This window comes from Marmota marmota, unplaced genomic scaffold (genome assembly GCF_001458135.2).
Source record: "Marmota marmota marmota unplaced genomic scaffold, marMar, whole genome shotgun sequence".
NCBI lineage: Eukaryota > Metazoa > Chordata > Mammalia > Rodentia > Sciuridae > Marmota > Marmota marmota.
Genome location: NW_026000080.1, coordinates 3,582,984 through 3,604,159, shown reverse-complemented (window position 1 = coordinate 3,604,159; position 21,176 = coordinate 3,582,984). Strand labels below are relative to the sequence as shown.

At 39.3% G+C, this 21,176-nt stretch overlaps 1 protein-coding gene across 1 annotated transcript in view; it reads right to left on the bottom strand.

Annotated features, from left to right (window-relative positions):
* The window catches only part of Ddah1 (dimethylarginine dimethylaminohydrolase 1), a 138,618-nt gene extending 117,449 nt beyond the window's left edge, over window positions 1-21,169 (bottom strand). Inside the window, exon 1 of the mRNA XM_015504742.2 lies at window positions 21,143-21,169. The gene's annotated coding sequence lies outside the window, so the exon portion shown is untranslated. The remainder of the gene's footprint in view (window positions 1-21,142) is intronic.
* Between the last annotated feature and the right edge of the window lie 7 nt (window positions 21,170-21,176).

The window sequence follows — 21,176 nt, the reverse complement described above, 5'->3', positions numbered from 1 at the left end:
AAAAAAAAAAAAAAAAAAACACAGCAGGATGATTTATGAAAATATGGAGGTACTATATTTTATTTTCCAGTACATCAAAGTCATCAGGGGAATCAAAGGAGAAAAACCCTGCTTTGTCCTGGCAACCAATAAACTCTTTGTAGGAAGGAAAATCCACTTCTTTTCTATGCCTTTGAATAGGTTTTCCATTCCAGAACTAATATATTTTATTAATTTCACTCAGTGTTTATGTAGTGTTTCAGAAACTTAAGACTGGGGTTTTTATGGTTTGGATCTAGAATGTCCCCCAAAGTTGCATGTGTTCAGAGTTGGGGCTTTTGGGAAGTGATTGGATCATGGGGGCTCTGATCTCTTAAGTGGATTAACCTATCAGTGACTGAATAGACTACTGGAAGGCAGGACCTTGTTGAGGGAAGCTGGTCAATGGGGGTGTGGCATGTAAGGGTTTATCTTCTCTCCTGTCAGTGTCTGTCTGTCTCCATCTTTTCTCCAGTCTCTCCTCTCTTCTCCTTCCTGCCTGCTGTAAGCTATGCAGCTTTCCTTCACCATGCCCTTCCACCATGAAATTTCACCTTACCTCAGGCCTAAAGAGCAACGAAGCCAGCTGACCATGCACCAAAACTTTGGAAAACATGAGCCAAACAGATCTTTTTTTTCCTTTGAGCTTTTTGAGTTCAGGTATTTTGGTCACAGTGATCAAAGCTGACCAACAGAGCGGTGCACTAAAAAATGAAGCTTTTAGCCAAAACATCCTTGGAAAATTGTGGCATATCACTGCATTGCATTGCTGGTGAGGTGAAAACAAGTGCTTTGGCCATACAGCCACACTGTGAGCCTGGGTCAGAAAGGCTCAGGCACTGGGTGGTGCTAAGGCGGCAGGAGCTCTGCTGGATGTGCTGATAATGGGGCCCAATATCTCTTTGGGCTTCACAGTCCTGGGCTAATTGTTCCGATAAGTATTATGGTAGGGGTAAGGAGGAATGTGAAGCAGGAGGGCTAGAAAGTTCTGAGCTAGAGAGAGCACGGAAACTCTACAGAGAAACTCACAAATTCATGTAGTTGTGACTATTAAGTGAGCTGGTGGTAAGCGCTTAGTTAATGGTGATTATTATTATCAATTGTTATTTTGGCAGTTTCGCAATTTTGCATTATAACATAATTAGCAGTGGAAGATACAAATGTCCCAGCTCATTCTGGTTACAAAAAACGTCCTTTTGTACAGATAATCCACCAGTTAATTGAGAATTTCCCACTGTACCTCTATACTTCCAGCATTATGCTAGAACTGTGAAACTTTCACCCTGGGAAGCCAACAACCTAAATATCCCAAACTGGTGTGAGCAAATGACTTCAGCTTCCCAAGTGTCTGAGACAGTTCTGACCTCCAAGTCCGCCTGCCAAAGGGCTACAAAGCTGTAGAAAAGGCTTTCATTACAATCCCTGACTGCTTCAGAGATTTCTCCTTATTATACACGAGTATTTAGCAACCAACACCCTATACATTGTACTCCTTTTTAATTTAATATTGGAAACTATCTACTTTAAAAAACTATCTACTTTACAAATTTTAATTGTATAATTACTACACTTTAAAAGTGATTCCTATCTAAGATTTAGAAGCAACTCAATAGATAGGTTCAACTAACACTCTTATTGAATGCCTATTAGGACCAGGCAAAATCTGCAGAAAAGAATAATTAATTAGATTTTAAGCCTAGTGGACTAATCTAGAATCTGGTAAGAAAAACAAGATAATTCCTCAGTGATGACTGAAGTTGTATGCTTAATTTTCCTGTTTTAAGAGACAGTAATATATTTTAAAAGATTGACAGAAAAACACGAATTTAATTTATAATACTAACAAAGACTGTAGCATTTCGAATGCATGCATTATAAAACAGCTCAGATGGCAGCTTTTGATATGATGCCTCATAGCTCTACACAGAATTTATACTTTTCTAAAAGAGACTCAGAGTTGTAATTGAGGACCTGGATAATCATCCAGGTCAAAACAAAACAAAAGCTGTCATAGGCTTTAGAAACATTTAGTTCCACAGAAATTTTGCCTTGCTTATTAAGATTTTTATCTTTTTACTCTTTTCCTCAGTCAGAATATTGAGTATCTGATGAGGTTTTTATTTTTATTATGATTGTTTCTAATCAAAAGCATGCTTTTTCTTTATGGCAAAATCTGATTTTTTTTTTTTGGTAGGGGAGGTGTGGGTCCCTGAGTCAGATTTTCAATCGTCTTTCAAGTTCTTTTGCTATTAGATTCTCTCCTCTCCAATATCCCTCTAAAACTGATATGTAGTACCCAGATTGCCTTGTGAGCTCATGGAGGTCTAACCAGAGGTGAGTAGCTGGAGAGGATTGCTGTACAATTTTGGAATTGTCTCCTGAAACTTGGAAGTTTATTTCTCATCTCTAGTACTGTGTAAGTACTATTCTCAATAATTCCTGTCTCTGAGGGGGCTGGAGAGTGTTATATAAAACTATTCAAGCTTCAACTTTTCATAGGTCAGAAATACCCAGGGGTTTCGGTTTTTAATGTAACTTCCTTAGATAAAAGCCAGTTTCCTTTTTCCAATCCGGGAAGTGGATGTCTGTAATACAACATAAATTACACAGTTTCTGATTTTACTGTCTAGACACCATCAACCCCCTTAACACTACCTTCTCTGTCAAAAGTCTGGGCAGGGCCCAAAAAAAACTGATGTCCAACTAAGCTCGGAAATATATTCCTTCCAACTAAAGCTGGCAGGACTCTGGTGAGCACATCTGAAGCCAACAAAAAGCAGGACTGGAAAATTAAGAATGGTTAAAAAAAAAAAAAAAAGGCAAAGAAAGAGGGCAAATACAAAACCTCTTCACAAATTCACAAGGCTCAATGGCATCAGGTACTTGACAGGCTTCCATCTCCACCCCAACTCCCCAAGCAGCGTATCAGTCCTGCAGAAAAATGCAGATGTTTTTAGGGCCTCATCATCCTAGTACAGATCACAAGAGAATGAGCACATGCTCAAGAGGAAAGCAACACTCGCCTGGATTTTTCAGCACTTCTCTGAGCTCAAAGTCATCCTCACAGTACACAAGAAAAGATTATAGAGGACTGAGAAAGGAGACACGAAATCAGTTCTCTGCAGGGACAGAAGGTTACAGAAATGACAAGAGGTTGAAGACGCCCTACCCTGCTCAGACCACCACGTGTGTTCCTCTAAGTCAGCTGAGGAAATGTTACATTATCTAATAACAGCAGTAGTAACTGTAATGGCAGCTGTCATGCAAGACCTGACTGTTCCATGCTCAGCACCATACCAGATGTTTCATGTTTCACATTCTCCCCACAGTGTAGCTTTCAACTCTATGACATGTTTGCTACAGAGCAGGATTCAGTAGAAGAAAGGTCTGTCTTGGATTACATCTAAGGACGATTACTTTCTGAAATTCTAAAGGGATGGTTTTGAAGATATTCGGCTTAATAAACTACACTCTTTAACATTATAAAGACTTTCCACATTTTTTTTTCATTTCATCTTCACAAGTCTTGAGCAGTAAGAATCTTTATGCTATTTTACATATGAGAAAACCAAGATCCAGGGAGACATGGGCCAAAGCCACACACACCTAAAGAACAAAACTAGGCATCCTGACCCAAAATCCTGTGTTCTTCCAAAGTTGTCACTTTGGGATGGCCCTACAGAATGGGCCCTGACAATATTGTGAATGCTGAACTGTACTGAACACAGTCTACTCAATTCAACCAACATTCACTGAGCACCGCCTGCAAGCCGCTCACTGTGCTCAGTGCTGGAGGTTCAGAAGCAAAACAGTCACAGGAGCTGCAGGAAGAGCTCACAGATAGTGAAGGAGAACATCTTGCAAGTAAGTGACTATGATACCAGGTTGATACTATGGTTGACTAAAGCAGATAGGATATAATAACTCTAGGAGTCTGTGAGTGCTTCAAGGAGGAGAGACATCTGAGTTAAGTTTAACAGAATGAATTCAGGGATTCAACAAGTAGGTTATTTTTTAATTGTCAAGAAAGAGGGTAAAAGATTAGTGATTTGTGCAATGTTAGCACTTGGCCCAAGACCAGATATTTAGGAACCTTGACATATGTGGATCTGCAGGCCAGACCATATGGCAACAAATTAGGAGAGAGATATAATGCTAAAAGTAAAGTTGCACAAAAGAATAAAGAAGTCCTTCTGTCCTTTCTAAAGGGTAGGAGCTCATTGAAAAGATCATGTTACATTTTAAAGCCAGATGAATTTATCCCAACAGTTAAATGCCATCTGCAACTCTGACCATTTGTTAAAATGGCAAATTCAAAATACTACAACCCAGTAAAACTGTCTGGAACACCCAGATGCTTGCTTTCTGGTATATCTCTGACTGAGGCTGGTTTGAGGTTGAGACACTCATGCTGATATGTCATGCCACAGTGATTGCTCATGGGCTTGTGTACTGGCATGCTTTCAGGAAAAGGGAAAGCTGAAAGCCAGCCAGGCCCACTTGATCATCTGCATTTTAAGTCCACCTTTTGTCCTATCCTTTGACAACATCACATCAAGGACATCAAGGTGGAATACCCACCTTGAGGCACAACATCACAATTACTTTGCTACTGGTTCTTTGACCTCCAAGTTTCAACCTCACCTCCCCTCCTCCCTAACTTCTTCAACTTTGCCCCCAACCCACCCCCAATCTTCTAGTTTATAGATGAGCAAGATGAAGATGTATCAAATTTATGATGGAAACTGAGGACTTCATTTCTAGATAGTTCTTCCTTTTCTTCTTCTCTCTTCCCATTTGCCCTTCTTGGTGTTCACTCTCCCCTGTAGCAACAGCTTTTAATATTATGTCTTAAAACTTTCCCTGGGGGCAGGAGAGAGGTATTCACATTAAAGGGATTTAGGATGGGCCACCTTTAAACAGGAGATAAAGGAAGGTGGTCATCTTTGAATTGGAAAACTCTAAAGAAATAAAAGACTAGATTGTGGTCTTCCCACCCAGGGTACTTCTTTCACAACAGTATAGTGTTTGGATCCACTTACTAGCAGGATTCTAGTTATGCAAGGAGACACCATCCATGCCTTCCTAAATATTTATATACATTGTATGGGTAGCAGAATGCTGTTCTAAGAAACCTACCATGACCTTCAACCCTGAAACTAAGGTGACTGAATTAAGGTTGGGCACTTGCCCCAAATCCAGTATATTCACAGGCTGGCCAGCTACCTATGACTTGGTTGACCGGCTTACAAAAATTATTATAGGTCCCTGAAACTCTGGGTGAACCAGAAGGAAGCTTAAGTTATAGACAAATAGGAGAAAAGAATCATAATGTATCATTCCGCAGAGAGAAACAACAGCATCAAGAGAGAGACTCTGTGGTCCTAATAATTTTGTGGATTCAATTTGAGTCTAACATTACAGTCTTCCTCTTTTTCTTGCAGTAGGCATGGACGGTTAGTTCTCTGTTATTTGTAACCTAAAAATCCCTATCCCAGTAATATGATTGCTAGTCTTAGCCTGGAGGTAGATCCTATTTCATTCCAAGACTTGCCAAAGATTCAAACTGAGTTACCAGGAATTGAGTTACCAGGAATTGCAGGTTTAGTCAGTCTGAATTATGCAAAATATTAATCAAAAGTTACAACGGCCTTTGCTTTCTGAAGTGCCTCATCAACAGGCTAATTCTTGATGGAAACACTGGAATGATTTCTCCTCTGCAAAACTACCTTTTCCCCTTCACTCAAATCATCCACAAGAGGAGCCGGCTGTTTTCCTATATTCGTCTCTTATTTTACATTGACCTGAGTAAGACATGGAGACCTTGTTCAGTGCCATGTGTTCTGCAGTAAATGCCTACCAATTATGATCAGGATATGGAACAGTCATTATCCCTTCTTGTTAGAAATATCAAGGGCTGACACTTTTGAGTGGTTGTCCTGGATCACCAGTCAGAATTCACATTTTTATCATTCCTAAGCATGCTCTTCAATTCTCTCAAACACCTCTGTTCTAAAAGATAAAGAATGGCAGGAATTATTATAATTATTATTAAAAGTGAGAGGTTCTGAGAATCTGTTTTATTCTGGAGTTCCATGAAGCATTCATTTCCTCCCCACACCACCCACCTTTGTTTACAAATGAATATCCCTCTACTCTCCTTCAGTCCAAATATTCAGAAGAAAAATTCCACACAAATGACTGGCGTCTTAATCTGAAGAAATGTGCTGTGCATTGACAGCGGCCCCACATTCCCACCATGGTTCAGGACACTCCAGTGACTCAACTGACCTTTCTGCTAAAGGATTTGCATCACTTCCTTTGTTCAGTTCTGTACTATATGGAATTACAATAACGTGAAAAATTTTTCTTTTACAAAAAGGAACACAAAACACAGGAACTCTACAAATACAGTTTTGACAACTGATACAATCATATTTTAATATGTTTAATTAAATACAATAAAATTACTTTTCTACTAGCAAATGCCATTTTGCTAAATTGTGCTGGTATCAGTTTACTGAAGAGTTCCAAGAAGAAGTTTCTTGATTAAATGAGGTCAGAAAAGTAGCATTTAATGGATAGCTACCACAGGAGGTAAGGAAAAAGATGGAAAATTAAAGTTATGTTTTAGCCAAGTCACCTTACCTCAAACCTCCTAATAGGTAGAACCTAATGCTTTAGAAAATAAAAGCATATGTTGGATCTGAGTCCAGCTCAAGACCAGTGACCAGGTCTGGGCAAAAGGAAGAATAGTCAGAATGACAGCTGGCATCAGAGGCCCTTCAGGAGGGGCCAGGCTGCTGGGCACAGGCCAGAGTAAGGCATGTTGGGGTTGGCCAAACAACCCAACAGATGTATAAGAGGGCTGGCAGAACAGGGCACCAGAGGCCTTGGCAGTAGGTTTCAGGCATTCTCTCATACAGGGATTAGGGGTTAGTCTTCAGGTCTAGGCAGGACATTAGCAGAAGGGGTCAAGATGTAAACCCAGTTAATAGAACCAGGGCACAAAATAAGCATATGAAATGAGGAAGGGTCATGTTGGGGCATGGCCAACAGCAGAAATGATGAGGCTGACCAGGTGACCCATTGGCTAATGAATGGGTCCCTTATTTCCTCAGCGTATAGCCAAACTGCTTCCAGATCTTGGAACGGAGCCAATACAGCTAGTAAGAATGATGGGATTTAAAGTGCTGGTGCAAATAAATACATGATAAATTATATTACTGCTGTTCATTGCAGGTGAAAGGATTAACTGGGAGAAGGTGGGTCACATTGAAAGGAATCAATGAACCTGAAAACTGGACCTAAGCTCAAGGGAGATATATGTTTTGTGGGTGGAAGTTCAAGTAGGTAAGGTTGAATCTCTGGAAAGCACAGTTGTAGAAACAAGTGGGAGGTGAAGCAAAGAGGTTGAGAAGAGCAGGTTAGAGAAAGCAGCAGACTACAGGGTCCAGAAGTCAGGGCTGGCCAAAGGCAGATACCCATGGGGCTTGAATTTGGGCAGGATTCCAGTATCCTCTAGTAAGGAGAGGGACTGTTTATAAGAAAAACTCAGATTTACACTAACAGGAGCAAGAGCTTGGGTAAATCATAATTTCTACTGTGCATAGGTAATATTGGTCCCAAGCCTAGAGCAGAATTGGAGAGAGAAGGTTTACACACTAAGGGCTTCCCAGGTCACCAGAGATGCAAAGGGTCATAGTTGTGGGACTAAGGGATGCAGGGATTCAAAGCCAGGCATGTCATCCTGCCCTTCCTCTTCTCACATATGGAGATAACAAGGTCCAAGCATACTTCTGTATGCTTCCCCACTCCCTGAAACAAAACTGAGGTGCACAGAAATTACAGAAGTGGTCTCTTGTTTACATTGTGGTTCATATTATTGTTTGTATTGTTGACCAGGGGTCTGTTTTACCAAGACACACAGACTTAGGGCAACATCTATTTCCAGAATAATGACAATCTGTGCCCCAACTTTCATGTAATTTCCCCTTTGGTTGGCTATGAGGAAAGTGAGCAAAAGCTCGTGCAGGTGTGAAAATTGAATTAACCCTTATTTTTCACTCTAAAGAGCCAGTGGGGGTTCCTTTTTGGAGCTAGGACATTCCCAGAATTCCTCTACAGGCTCTTATTCACCACACTCTTCTATTCTTATATTAAGGTCAAGGTTCTCCATGAGTTGCACAGTTATTTGGAATAGAACTCTGCCAACAAATATTAAACTTGGACTAAATTCATGGCTATCAACAATGACTGCCCCTGACTCCCTGGAATGTGGAAGGTTTCCAAGCTACCCTTAGAGATAAGGGGTAGCAGTATAGGTCAAGCTGAACTGAAATCCTGTCTCCATCAAGAGAAGCCTTTGTCTTTACTCTTCTTGATGTCCTAACAGACAGGATACCTTCCCCTCAGGGACATCAAGACCACGGCTATGGTATTTGTATCAATAGGGTCTCACTAACCCAAAGTGTCTACAGTCAGGTTTGCACAGTTGCTAAATGCTCTGGCTTTTGAGTCAGAAAGACCTCACTGCAATCTGTTTCACTACTGCTACAGTTTGGATATAACTTAAGTTTTCCCATTGAAGTTTCATGTTCTAGAAGCATGGTGGTTGGTGTTAAGAGATGGTGGAACCTTGAAGAGATAGGAACTAGAGGGAGGTGACTGGGTCATGACTACCCCCATGAATGAATTAATGCTGTCTCATAGGAGTGGATCCTGTCTGGAAGGAGTGAATTAACTCCCAAGAGAATGGGTTTTTACATAAAGAGTAAGAGGGCTCTTCACTGGTCTCTTGCTTCCTTGTTCACCCACATGCTCCTTCTCTACCTAACCAGTTCCCTTTCTCTGCCATGTTACAACAAAGCCAGGGTGCCGTCACCAGGATTCTGGCACCACGTTTGGACAATATCCATTAGAATTGTGGCTAAATAAACCTCTTTATAAGTCACCCAGTCTCAGGTATTTTGTTATAACAACATAAATCAGGCTAATACAAATACGTAGTAACTACTTGACCTAAAGTAACTCAATGTAACTTTTCCTTAGTTTTCCTGTCTATAAAATTGGGGCTTTGTAAGGGTTAGATGAAGTAGGAAACACAAATCAGAAAATACACAGCACCATAAATGGTAGTTATTTTTCTACTTACAGGGTGAATATTTTGATGCTAATTCATCTCCTGGGTCTCTCATAACAAGAGGGCTTCTCATGGGAGTCCTACTTGCTAACTAGTACCTTGGTACAGGGTAAAAAGATTGGCATACTCAGAACCACTGATACAGATCCTGCTACCCGAAGTCTGAGGAGCCATCTCGGGCAGATCAGAGCTGATTCTAAAGGTTCTGGAGAGGACTATGGGGCTGAGGGCCTGTCTTTAGATGTCCTTGTGGTCCTATTCCTGTGGATGCTGAGTTTAATGTTCAGAGGCAGCCAATGCACAATGCCCACAGCCATGATCCTCAGAGACTACCCTCATGTTCATTTCTTCATTTAAACTTCAGCACCAAGAGGTTGATTGAGATCAGAATTATTCCTCAGTTTACAAACAGAAATCCTAAAGCCCACATTGGCCACCTACTGGCCCTCAGCCACGCAGCATTTAAGGAACAGGTTTTAAGGCTTCTAGTTTAGTTCCTGGTCAATGTCACCAACTCATACTTGCCTGGGGAAGGGTCTCATTAGACCAGGCATGCATCATCTGATCAACAAACACTTATTGCCTAAGGGGCTCCATTTAAAAGGAGATTCAGACCCTCTGCAGGTAAGTCTTAAAGTTATAACTAACTTTCTACAACTTTATGGTGGACAGATCAGTGGTGGTGGTGGTGGGGGGGGGTAAGCAAAAGTAGAAGCAGTGGGAATGAGACTGGGGCCAACAAAACATGAAAATGTAGTGGGCTCTCATGTGGCCAGTGGTATGCTTCTGAACACCTGCCATCCTGGACTATAATATCACAACATTACATTATTTGATTTACAAACCAACACATCACTTCTAAGTGTATGAAAATACTCTATGGCATTAGTGAAGGAGTCCTTGATATTTGACAATTCCTAGTCACTGGGAAAATCCAAAACTTTCTACCTACACTATATGCTTCTCTTTTCTTCCTCTCCATCTCTTCTATTTTCCTAGATATAGATAAGCAGCTTTACCTTCCTACTAAATAATAAATACCCAGGACCCTGTGACGAAACTGCCCATATTTGCTCAATGGAAGTCAAGTACCACTGACACATACTAAAATTCTATTATTTCTGGGAATGGCAAAGAATGGCAACAAGAACTAAAATGACAGTACTTATTTAAGTTTTGTTTTGGTCTCTTAGATAAGCAGATTTCAAATCTCTTGATAATGACCCATGATGAGAAATATTCATTACCTTGTGACCTACAACATGCAAGGGGACATACATGTGTGCGTAAATGTGTTTTAAATGAAACAAAGTTTACATGAAATAATACCTGGCTATACTCTGAGTAACACATGCACTTGAAATTTCCTATTCTACTCCATCTACTCCAGCTCATTTACTAACAAACAAACAAAAACACTGGAGTGACCCTTAGGGTGTGTTTGTGATCCACTTATGAGTTGAAACTTCTTATTTACAAATCACCAGCCAGACCCAAAGTATAAAGACCAGTCCATGGTGTTCCAGGAGCTCCCCTAAAAGAGCAGGGTAAAGAAGGGTATGGAAGCTCTAGGAACTGCAGATACGCTCTGCCCCACGTACAGCTCCAGAAAAAAAACCCATCCCCAGGGTGAAAACAAGATAAAAAGAAGGCCTAATGGAGACAATCACAAATTGGAAGAGCCCAGTAAAAAGGCATAACTCATTAAAAAAAAAAATCCTGGTTCGAACATCATCAAAATAATGTAACTCAAGGATTCCTCTAAGCATTTCTGTCAACCTACCTTACCACCAAGTGTTATTCACAAGGAAGTCACTGTTAGAAACTGATTTTATCCAAACCTGATTCAGAATGTGTACAAACTGTATGTGTGGTGGTGGTGGTGGCAGGGGTGTTTTAAAATAGGCCAAGAGACAGTAGCTGTTACATTTGCAGCATTTCCAGTCATTAGGCTGACCTCAGGGCAGGAAAGCATTTCAGGGAGCGTGGATCGAATCATAATTGAGTCCTCAGCTGCACCGAGACCAATGGGCTGTATCCTGTGTTTTTCTGCATTTACTTTCAAGAAAATGCTGTAACTTAAATCCTTATTACCCACCCCCTCCCCCAAGAAGTTTGTTTGGGGGTCCAGTTTAGAAACAATATTAATCCTCAGTTTTCTTGCAAACCATTCAGAGGATTCAGTTATCCAGCTCAGTGCTCACAAAAGAAAAATGAGATGGATATGACAATCTTACTGCCCATTTTTTTCTCATGTAATTATAGCTTCAAACCACATAATTCCAACAAACACACAATTTCACAATGTCACAGCTACATAGTTTGCCTCTATCATTAATGTCTTTTATCAAAATCTTCAAAGCACTCTTTTTGTGGGGACAAAATGGCACATGTGAGGGAGTACACTCCACTCTTAGAAGTAGGCTGCATAGCTGGGAATCAGAAGCTACCATTGAAAATCAAATGTCCAGTTTCCCTGTAATCACAGGGAATCACTCATTACTAAAACAGTACATATACTTTGTCACAGTCAATCCCAACTTACACATCATACCAAATGTCTCATACCTAACAGGCACCATCACCAAGAAATATTTCTAAAATGGGACACTTAGGGAAGAAAATTAAATTCCCTTTGGCCACTCTCACATAAAGGTTGGATTTACACCTGTCTAATGTTGTGGAAGTGTGAAGGAAAGATGGTGAAATCAGTGGTTTTTCAAGGTCGTTTCTAGGCCTTTAGGCACTGACCTGAGAATAACATGAAAATTATAATTTTTTTGGTACATTCTGTGTTAGTACTCATGCTGGACTTCTCTGAGCTAGGGGGAAAAAATGTGTGCTTAGTTTCTATCTTCATTCCAAGAGTATCCACAACCAAATCTTGATGTTGAACCCTGAGGCCTCTTGGTGACAGTGTGGGTCTCAGTCTCCACCTACAGAAGCTGGGGAGAAGCTGTTCCCTCCTGCTAGATATGGCCCCTGGCACTGCTGCCACTGAATCTACTATTTTAAAAATGCAAAACAAAACAAAACAAAAAAATGCCTGTAATCCCAGGGGCTCTGGAGGCTGAGGCAGGAAGATCACAAGTTCAAAGACAGTTTCAGCAACTTAGAGAGACCCTAAACAACTTAGAAAAAACCTGTCTCAAAATAAAACACACAAGGAGCTGGGGATGTGGCTCAGTGAATTCAATCCCTGGTATCCTACTCTAAAAAAGAAGCAAAAGATGAAAGTTCAGATGGAAAACTATGCCTTCCTATCTCAATGTCACCAAAGAAGAAGAGGAAGAATCAGTTTCTTGCAAATGGTGAAGATGACAATCTTTTTTTCTTCATGTTTCCTAGTCACATGTACCAGGCCACAGAGAATTAGGTACTCAATACCAGTTTTCTGAGTGGACAGGGGTCTAAACAGCCAGAAAACCATGACTGAAAAGAGTCAAGCAAAGTGAGTAAAAATCCAATGTGACTTGGTATGCATAGGAACCCTGACAGAGGATTAAGACAGCATGCAGAAAGTTCAAAAAATATCCAAAGCAAGACCAAAAATGGCCTGGATTCTTTAGAATATACTAGATTTAATTTCGCCACACAAAACTCTTGAACTAGAAATTATATCCTAAATGGCTTAAAATATGATCCAAAGTCAAAATGTAATTATTCTTTCTTCCTGAAATGATGGTTCCCTTGTGACTAAAAAGAAGAATTATAAAATGGACATGTTATCTTCTGTTATTATAATTTTGTAACTTCATTAGGATTAGCTCACTAATTTTAACTATTTCAATCATTTTAGACCAAATATGTCTAGGCTAACCACAACCATATCTCTACATGATAAAAAATAATTACATGTATACTGTACAGGACTAACAATATTGTACTGTGTACAGAGCTAACTACAGAAAGGCTATGTTTAAGTTGGTATCTTTTACTTTTTTTGTCTTTACATAGAAAAATAACTTTGTGAAGTTTTTGAAGGTAAAAGTTAAAATTTGGAAGACAAAACAAAATGTTCAGCATCAAGATGGAAATCTATGGACAAGAAGTAGTCACCTGGACAAATCAAAACTTTTGGTTACAATAGCAAACCTAACTTACAGCACATACCTCATATCCACTGTTCTCCTTTACTTTAGACCATTGATCCACATTTTTTAATAATGCTCTGTTTAGATATACAGGACAGCAGAGTATATTTTGACATATTATATATACATGGAATATAACTTAGGATCCCATTCTTGTGGTTGTACATAATGTAGAGTTTCACTGGTTGTGTATTCATATATGAACATATGAAAGTTATGTCCAATTCATTCTACTATCTTCCATTGATTCACATTTACCACAGAAACACAAACTGGCAAACACTAATGAGTGATACGTGATAGCAGAAATTATGTAGGTCTAAGGATCTTAGATGATTTCAACGACTTTTTATTTTAAATCTTCTATAGGAAAAATTATTCATTAAATGTGTTATGAATGGTTGAGTAAGCAGAGCTTGTGAAATAGATTTAGCAGATTCAACTTCATCTCGTAATAGATTACCATTAGCAAGACATGAGTTTATATGATTGGTTAATTAAGTGGAAAAAGTATAATGTCTTGGGTTGAATAACATCCAGTATTTTTTATTCATCAAACCCCAATCCCTTCTCATGAGTCTAACTTATCACAGACTCCCCACCACTTCCCACTTCTCTTTATCCCTTTCTTATTCTATATTCTCCACCCAAGCACCACCTGAGTTTCAAAAGAATGATGTTTTCAAGCTGAAAACAATATTAGATTTTAATGTCATTTCAGAAACCAAAACCAGCATCTTCTAATCTGCAGGACAGTGTTGTATTCCCCAACCTTCTACCTTCAGGAGCATATACAAAGTTTAACCCTGATTAGAGATGCCACTCAGATTCTGCTCTTGATTTATGTTAGTGTGAGATTCAGGGCTGACTACTGCCAAGATGAAGAGATCTGTGAATAAAAACACATTTCAACACCAAGTACAAATTAGTCTTTTCCTACCTGCCACTGACGCAGGTAATGTTATATGTGCTACAGGATGTCAAATTTGCCTGATATATCCTAATATGCCAAATTATGTGCCAAGGGGAAAAATGATTGCCCACCAAAGAATATACTTATAACTTATAGGACCTCACCCCCAAAAGTGCCTTTCCAGAGTCTAAATGGCAACTTCCAGAAATGAGTCTCAGACCTACAGTGAACATAAGTGCACTCCAGGGTTGACTATATAGTTTCTAAGGTGTGCTAATCAGGAATCCTGAAAAGGGAGTAAGACCCTTATGGAATTTCAAGAGATTTGCTAGGCAGCCAAATCCCTCTATCCCCAAAGCAAGAATTAGTACTATAAATGTAGTTCTCTTGGTGAACTTGGAATCAAGTATCTGAAATTTTAAGTGATCTTAAATGGCAGAAGTGTGCTTTTTTTTTTTTCAATTTTGCACCTTTCCAAAATTAATAAAATTAATTTTCACTGGACTATCATCTCCATCCTATCTCATGTGGTTTCTTTATCTGAAAAGGCTGCCCTTCCTGCCTTCCCTAGTTAATTCTCACACAACAACTGCTCCATCTAGAAGCCCTGGTATGGGTCAGACATATCCTGAAGCATCCACGGTACCAGGCAGAGCTTTGTCACACTCTTCTACAAGGGTCTGCCACGTGATCCTTAGCTACACCATGAGATCCTTGAGGGCATTAGAGGTATCTAACTCATCTACATTGCCCAGCACCAAATATTGCTTCTGGCATGTAACAGAAACTTACTGAATACAAACATACATGAGTGATGCAATTATTATCCCTTTACTTTCAAAAGCAAAGTCCTTTTCAATGCAATCATCCCAGGTATACTTACTGCCACACAAAATTAGAAAACTTTCATATTTCTTTATAATATAAGAACAAAGAAATCAAGGCAAAATATTTTAATGAAGACAAAGGTTTGTTTACTTACACATATCCAAATCCAAAAAATATAGATGTATACCTCTTCATTGAAAAAGGAGCTTAAACGTTGCATTCCCTTAAATTTGCATAAAACCTGAGTCAAGTTATTGCCCATATTGATTCACTGGGTAAAACTGAACCAAACCTGCAGTACTTTGTACTTTTATCTTTGTACTCCAATGTACTGATTTCTCTCGTGATACTTGCTTGGATGATCTAGACATTTAGAAACAGAGGTCTAAAGTCTGGTGATTTATTCCTTCTTATGTGATGCTACTGCTCCTTCAGCACTCAGTTTCAGGAAGACAATGGACATTATTAAATTATTTGACAATGACAAAGTGAACTAGGATGACATTATATGCAAGAAATTTTTAATGGGATTTGTTGTTTGAGATTACTTCTGCTTGTCTATTCAGATGGAAAATGCCTGCTTATGAAATGAATCTGAGGACTCTGACAGATTTAATATCTATTATCAGTTTATGGAAATCAATGGAAGCCAACTTCAAAGGTCAGATGAACATTCTGACAGAACATCAGGAGATTCAGTTGTGGTAAATAAACAATTACAGACTACCTGGGGTGAACAATTCACCGTGTTCTATATAAAAGATACTTTGTCTCATTAATGTTTCAGCTATTCTATCTTTAATTATGATGCTCCCTTGATAAGGGGAAATGAACACTACCACATGTCCAGATCACCATTCAACCATTTCTGAAATGGTTACAAACTTTAATAAGAAAAATAAATAATAATCAGCACTCATGTTTCCCACATATATATCCAAATTTATATTGAGGTTATAATATGCCACAAATAATTTATTTATGACATAAAGCAGTGAAAGATCTCAACAGAAGATAAATCTGTTTGTTCTAAAGTCTAAGTAAATTTTTCTGTGGTTGCTGTTTACATTAATGGATATATACCTACCATTTCTATAATAAAACTAATTTTGAAGAAATCTGAGCTTAATAAAAATTCAAATACATGCAAAAGCAATTTTCCAGCATGTCTGAATTACAAGGAATCCATCCCTGCCTTCTTAGTCTTATAACGATTCTCTAATGATTCTGAGAATCTCTGCAGAAAGCTCATTTTCAGCTAATAGTATCTAATAGAAGTCACTCCCTACTCATCATTTTGTTCTTATTTTTAAGGCTTTCAAGATCAACTGTACAGGATAGATTGCATTATGGAATGGATCCCAGTCTCTGGGACATATCAATTTCTAAATATTATTGCCAAGGCCATGCAAAGAGTTGAAAAAGAAACATCCTGAAAAGGAACAGTTGTTCTAACCAGTTGGAGGTGATGATTTATCAAGAACCGTTAATCTGCTGCCATGTGAACAGCCTCCAGCACGTTCACTTTCCTTCTCAGTGACAAAGTAATTTCTAATTATGGTTCAGGGCAGTATCCTCTCCTGAAGTAAAACAGAAGTTCGAGGAAAATATGTGCATTTAAAAAAACTAAATACCTATCTGCTGGCAAACAAGACACAATTATGTACCAAATTGTGCCCAGGCAACTTAGGAGGTTCATGTAAATGATTGAATTGTTATTTTTTAACTAAGATGAAAATAATTTACTCTCATTCCTGAGAGAAAGCAAGTAAAATGATTCACTTAGTTAACAACTAAGTTAGGTTGTATATCATAAATGTGCAAAACAGACTTCAAGCAGTTCTTCTGTGTCTATTTAATATTCTGTTAGGATTAACCACAATTGGCAATAAGCCCTTTAAGCAAAAAATGACCTTCACATTTCCATGAATACCTCACTTCTGTAACTTATTATCTGTGTATGACTTTGGTCAAGTTACTTAATCCTGGTTACTGAGCCTCATTTTTCTTGTCTGTTAAATAGGGCTAATACTAATACCATCTTTTAGATTCATATACACTTAAGAACTTAGGTATTTGTTAGTTCTTGTTATTAGACACGATCCTCCTGTTCACCTAGCCTCTAGGATCAACATAATTTTGCTTTTTCCTAGTGAGAGAATAAACCCAGAACCAAAATATGTAGGTCCTAATAGTGCCCTAAAAGAAACGGACCATCTACCAAAATATATAATGCTCATTCCTTCCATTTATGTCCCTATCCTCCTACCTGATGCCTAAGTCTCTTTCAGGATTTATAACTTTGTTCTAAGCATTCTTCCTAAAGAGGTCCAAAAATTAAAATGATCAAGGAAAGATTAAAGCTATTATCACTTTGTGAGAATATGTGTGTATGGTTTTTCTCCTGGTCAGAATTATCCCACATACTGATACTTAGGTACCTGGGAAAGGATAAAATCATTCTTAATAAAGGGACAAAAGGGCACAGGATACATGTCACAACTTTGCTTAAAATAAGCTTTACCTGTTAATCATTTGATTTTGTACTAAAAAACTTATGAAAGGAACTCAAGAAAATGGTATTGATAGTTGTTTCTAAGGTAGGGGACTGGAGAGCCACATGGAAGGGCAAGGTGACGCTTGCTTTCATTGCATATTCTCTTACACTTTGAACGTGGTACTGTAGGCAGGTGTAACCTATACAAAATTTTAAATTATTTTTTAAAAACTCAATCATCACATTCTGTCACTTGTTCTACCTCAGGTTTTAGAGAATGTACTTACATGTTTTGGTATTTAAGAATTGGCCTTTTCCCCTAAAAATAAGTTGGATTCATTTAAAATATGACAGGCTTGGGGGTGAGTTTGTGGTTCAGTGGTAGAGGCTTGCCTCGCATGTGTGAGGTACCAGGTTCGATTCTCAGCACCACATATAAATAAATAAAATAAAGGTCCACTGACAACTAAAATAAAAATGATAGTCTTTTCAAGACTGATTTATTTATCTTCAAAATAATAAACATATTAAAAACACAGTCCTGAAGACACAGAGCTATTAGATAATTAACATAATTTATTTATTTTCTATATATACAGTTTCTTTCACTAAAACTTAAGCTTTGTGTTCACAGGAGCTGAGTTTTATAAATCTCTGAAGGCCCCACTGAGGCAAACACTAGGTTTTCACGTGAGGACAGAGGAAGGGATCCAGGAAGGAAGGGAGGATATGGGAAGGCATGGAGAAAAACTGATCAAATTATGTTATATGTATATATCAATACACCATAATGAAACCCTCTATTATGTACAATTATTATGCACCAATAAAAAACAGAGAACCAATCCACAGGAAAGTTAATGTCTAATGACACAGAGTGTGAGACTATAGCTTAGGAGTTCTGCAAACCTGGATTCAAATCCTGATTTCACTCTATAACTTTGGCCAATTTATTTAATCTAAGCCTTAGCTCCCTCAACTTTAAAATAGAAATAAAAATAGTGTTGAGCTCAAAGAGTTGAGTATTAAGGAAATACATGTCACAAATCTGTATATGGCAGATAACAAGTACCCAATAAATGTTAGCTAATAATATTAATGATCACAGTAAGCTGAGAACTGAAGAATAAATAAAATTAGCCAGGTAAAAGGAAGGGAGGAAGGAGGAAGCATGTCCCCTGTCCAAAAAAAAAAAATGTCCATTCAGAAAAGCAATAGTATAATAAAGCTGGCTCAAGCCAAGTGTTTGGAGATGAAGCAGAAGCTGGAAAGGCAGGCAGAACCAAGCTCCATGGATTTATCCAGCTAAGTGGGGGTACCTCAAGAATTTTAATCAGAGGAGGAACAGTATCAGATTAGAGTTTTAAAATGATCAACTTGGCTACAGTGTGGGAATAAAATAAAAAGGGAATAGAAGCAGGGAGATCAAATAACTCCTTGGCTACTGTATATTTTCAGGTAAGAAGGTAGACATCACATGAAAAAAAAACATATAGCAATCTAAAAAGGATCTTGAAGTTACTATCAGGCTTGTCTGTATTAGCTAATTAGCATTTCATTCATTCCAATAAGCATTGTACTGAGAGAGATTTCGAAGAGCATCACCCCATATGGCCCTGTTTTCCTGAAGCATCCCATCCAACACTGACTGCCCGTTTTCCTCTCTCTGGCTAGAAGGCCTGTTACCCTGGTGACCCAGATCATGTGCAATAGCAAAAGTGTTTCCGGGAGAGATCATACACAGAAAGCCAAGCTAAGAGGCAAGGTCACAGAACAGATTAAGATGGAGCCTAAAGCATAAAGGTGACTCACCTTCACCCTGGGAAGTAGAAATGTCACTAACTACATCAGTGTATTGCATACTGCTTCTTACTCAAGGAGTCATTCTTCCATGACCCGTGAAGTGGATAATTAATAATTGACATTCATCAAATGTCCTCACCTGTGAATTTCAGGTAGATTAATAAATTTATTACAATTCTGTGAAATAGGTATTATCATGCCCACCCAATAGGTGAGAAAATTGAGGCAAGGTGATAGAATTGAAGCGGTGAGGCTGAGAGATCCAGCCTAATGTTCTCATCCTTTGAACTTTGTGACCTCTGCTAATGGGCCAACAAGCTGGTATCAAAATGGAGCCATATCTGGGCAGGGGACAAAAATCACTGCTCACACTAATAAACTTGGGAGGTTTTATTATAGGAATAAAGTGAAATGGATGAAGTCTCTTGAGAGAAAACTGGACCACTATCATCAAATGAGTACCATTTTAAAAGGGTTTCTGAAACCTATTTTACTCTTAAGTAGAAACCACGGTTGTGCCATATGGTCTATAACACATTAGAAGGTACTCTAATGGGATTGATTACATTCCTTACCAGGTTAAAACAGAGTGGGCATCTCACAGACTCAAACGTGGAAAGGTGTAGCAAAGGAAATAAAAGAGCTAAAAGAATGAGACCTGTTACTCTTTTAAAGGTTTTCTTCTAAAGTAGGGTGAGAAAAAAGTTGATTACTTCAGTGAAAAATAAATGGAATATCCTTATTCTCAGACCATGCAAGATTCCATCATCCAAGTAGTGGAGCACATATAGAATAAGCATATTTAAATCATAAGCTTTATGAGGCATTTCCAATGCGAAGCAAAAAAAGACAAAAATGGGGAAAAAAAATTCTAACCCTCAGAAATGAAAGAAACCACCTGCATCTTGTAATGCCAATAATGCCAATAGCAAAGGAGAGTCTTGAGCCTGAGCTCTTAACGCGCAATGAGAAGAATCCCAAGCCAGATGGCATTTAAAATCCAATCTCACTCTATTTGTCTCTCCCACTAACCTACATTGTCTTTAAAGCAATCACAGCCATTTTCACAATTGCAATATTTTAGTCATTATCCCCTGAGAACACAAAAAGCTCTCTTAATTGCTATGAGTTAAAAAATATAGAGAATAAAAATTACGGAATTTGAGAAAAAAATATTTTCAATTAAGCGCACAAGCCAACATCCCACAGTGAGTACAGCTTTTTGAACCCAGCCCATACACAGCTCACCAACAAAACGCTCCCCTTAAATTCATTCGCTTGCCAGTCCGGTTCTTTGGGACTTACTCGCCACCACTGAAAAGTAACTCGAATCGCCCCCAGATCTGTGGCACAGACGCCTGTTAATTCATCAGGCTCGCCCAGCCCCAAGCGCCAAGGCAGGACTTGAGGGTTTCTTCGGCTACGGGCGCTGTCCCCTGGAGGGGCACCCAGCCACCGCCCGCCCGCCTGGGGCGACACCCATCTCAGTCCCCACTTCCTGGGAAACACTCATAGTTGCTTTGTCTTTTCTGCTGTTTAATTTTTGCAAATAAAAATGCTTGCGAGATGGATTCCCCAGCCCACCCACCTGCCCCAATCCCCAGAACCACGCTCAATCGGACCGTCTGGAAGGCAGCCTGCCGACAGCCAGGAGGTGTGAACAATGAACTTCTCTCTTTGACGCTCTCTCTCACACCCGTACGCACACCCCCTCGCCCCCCAATGAGAAGTTGTGAACTAGCGGGGGTGGCCAATTCCGCCGGCAACTCGGCGGCGGGCAGTAGGAGAGGGCCCCGCGCGCGCCCGGCCGCGCCCTCGCCCGCGCGTCGCCGGGTGGGCACGTTCACCTCCTTCCTGCCGGCTCGGCGCCCCGGGTCGAAG